The sequence below is a fragment of the Festucalex cinctus genome, chromosome 19 (assembly GCF_051991245.1).
Source record: "Festucalex cinctus isolate MCC-2025b chromosome 19, RoL_Fcin_1.0, whole genome shotgun sequence".
Classification (NCBI taxonomy): Eukaryota; Metazoa; Chordata; class Actinopteri; order Syngnathiformes; family Syngnathidae; genus Festucalex; species Festucalex cinctus.
Window position 1 is genome coordinate 20,755,570 of NC_135429.1, and position 3,034 is coordinate 20,758,603.

Below are 3,034 nucleotides of genomic sequence, written 5' to 3' on the forward strand. Positions count from 1 at the left end.
TTGTGGGCTGTTACATATGTCTACAAATTTTCGTAGCTCTAGCTGCTTCGTACAACTGGGAATTCTTCATTAAGAAGAATTTTTTTCCTTTGCAAACAAGTGCATGCCACGGTAACAGCGTGCGACGAAATAAAAAGCTTTCAATAACTTTTCATCTTCAACATCTTAAGATGAATCACACCAAGTTTGAAGATGATGGTATAAACTCTGTAGGAGGAGTTCGTTAAAATAAGACCCCTATGAAATGGCCAAAAAAATGGCAACACGTTCCAAAGTAAATCAAAATGGTGAACTTTCTGTTAGGTTTAGCACATGGTTCAAAAAGAGTTTTTTGTACCTTGAGGGCTGTTACATATGTCTTCAAATTTTGATAACTCTAGGTGAAACGTACAGCCGGGAATGCTTCTTTAATAGGTCGCTTGCACATGTCGTCACTTCCGCCTCGGATTTCTCGTAGTCGCCATGCTGGGTGGCCTCCATTTACGTAGCGATTCGGTCTAACACGTATCTATCACGTTTGTTGTCTGCGTTTAAAATGGTACATTGTTGCTGCATCGTTGGCTGTTCGAACAAAGCCAAGGGGGAAAATGGTCGGTCTTTTTTCCCGAAATTCCGAAAATAATTAGGAACCAGGGCCTGGAGACAGAGGAGTGCGGACTCCGGAGGGAAGTCGTTACTTTGGGCTCGTGTGTGCAGCGATCACTTTGTGAGCGGTAAGCTTGTTTACCTTTATTTAATGCATGAGGATTAATAACGTTTCGACCGCCCATATATGGGCAAGTTGCTTATGTTTTGGATTCATGAGCAAGCAAGTTCGGTAGTACAAGCTGGCTAGCGGACGTTAGCCGAAAGCTAACATCGAACATTTTCACCCAAGTAGTGCCAGTGCAAAGTGTTTACTGCTGAAATTGGATTGATTAGTCTTGGGCTTTTAATGCCGATAACATGTTTTTTGGTGGCAAAATGTAAACTTGGAAAAAAAAGAGACAGAAGGGGCTGATGCAAGAAAACAGACCCCCGGGGGTGATGCAAGAAAACAGACCCCTGGTAGCCTACACATCATGCTAAAGAACTTATTCACGGCCACCCTACTGCGGTAAAATAACCAGTCTTTCCATATTTTATTTGTTTATATATTTGTTTATTTTAACAGGTCGCCCTGCGCCCGTTTTTCTGTCCAATCATCCCGACTGGGCTCCAACATTAAAGTTGGGTCCCAAGTTACAACATCTATGTCTCAGCCCAGTCGGTGCCAAGATATGAACGTGCACAGGAGAGACAAGCAAAGAAAAGACGACTCGAAGTGGCAGAGAGTTTGTTGCAGTTATGCAGCCAGATGGCTCCAGTAACCTGTACCCTCAAGTCCTGCTGACATCATTGACTCTGGTATGCCACTCAAAATTCATTACATGATATATTGTATGCATGAGTGAATGCATGTGTTTGTTTGTGTGTGTACACGCACCTTATATTTTAGAGACATTTGGAAGTGTTTATAGAAATAAGTATTTGCCTGTAGCAATGTTCATACATTAAAAAATGCAACAAAATGTGTACATTTCTTTTACACTGACAAAAAAACTATACAACTTTACTATATTAAACCTATTACTGGTACCGTATTTTTTTGTGATTTTTTCTTTATTTTTTTCTTTAGGGATCTCATGCCACACCGACTTGATTGCCAATGACATGATGGAAACGAAGGCGAGCATCAAAGCATTGGAGGAGGACAACATGCGACTGTTTGTTTGGCGCTAATAAAGGCAGCGATTATACAAATTCTATTGTTGGGTTTGTTTACAAAGCTATACATAATACAAATGACAGGATTTGACTCAATGTGCAATATGGTCCCTCTTAAAGTAATGGCATAAATCTCTATTATTTCTAAAAGCACAAAAAATGATGTGAATAATGATTAGATGTAGTAATTTCAGGGATAAAATTGAACCGTTAATTAATGTAGTTTATTTTAGCACAGGTGCCTACCATCCTGAGATTACGGTATGATGTAATGTTGAGGGGGTACGCAATGACTTTCATTATGCTATGTACAGAGGAAAAAGTTGCTCTCTTTTAAATTTGTTTAATGTAAGACAAGTACCAGTACTGTGTTACAGTTTTCCCAATAATCCTTGTTTCACACTTGGCACAAAACTACTGTCCTTTTGGCAGTCTAGATTGGCACACTTCAAGTGATAGTGAACTAGCCAAAACGAGCGATCTGGGTGGACTCGCTCAATCACACTTTGTCCACACGACAAAGTCGCAGAAGTCCGTCCAGTTAAACTCATCAGAGAGAATATTACAAGGCCGCTTCTGTCAAAATTTGATGGATGACATTCTTAATTAGATTAGGGGGGTCATGTGTGGGTCATGACCCCTCCCTAATGAAGATTAATGACCCTTTAATGACTTCCAGATGTCATATAATGAAGATTAATGACCCTTAATGACTTCCAGATGTCATATAATGAGGGTTAATGACCTTTAATGACTTCCTGATGTCATTTAATGAGGGTTAATGACCCTTAATGACTTCCTGATGTCATTTAATGAAGATTAATGACCCCTAATGACTTCCTGATGTCATTTAATGAAGATGAATGACCCTTAATGACTTCCTGATGTCATTTAATGAAGATTAATGACCCTTTAATGACTTCCAGATGTCATATAATGAGGGTTAATGACCTTTAATGACTTCCAGATGTCATTTAATGAGGGGTAATGACCTTTAATGACTTCCGGATGTCGTTTAATGAGGATGAATGACCTTTAATGACTTCCGGATGTCGTATAATGAAGATGAATGACCTTTAATGACTTCCGGATGTCGTTTAATGAAGATGAATGACCTTTAATGACTTCCAGGTGTTATATAATGAAGATGAATGACCCTTAATGACTTCCTGATGTCATTTAATGAAGATTAATGACCCCTTAATGAAGATGGATGATGTGTAGGTGGTGTTCCTACCTGTTTTTGCAGATATCATGGCTGACCCGGGTTCAAATGCTAATTGTTTGG

At 39.3% G+C, this 3,034-nt stretch overlaps 1 long non-coding RNA gene across 1 annotated transcript; it reads left to right on the forward strand.

Annotated features, from left to right (window-relative positions):
• Positions 1 to 599: 599 nt before the first annotated feature.
• Positions 600 to 1,782, forward strand: LOC144007852 (uncharacterized). Its single transcript, XR_013280399.1, has 3 exons — positions 600 to 713; positions 1,154 to 1,386; positions 1,658 to 1,782. It is a non-coding gene; the product is annotated as an uncharacterized LOC144007852 (long non-coding RNA).
• The last annotated feature ends 1,252 nt before the right edge of the window (positions 1,783 to 3,034 follow it).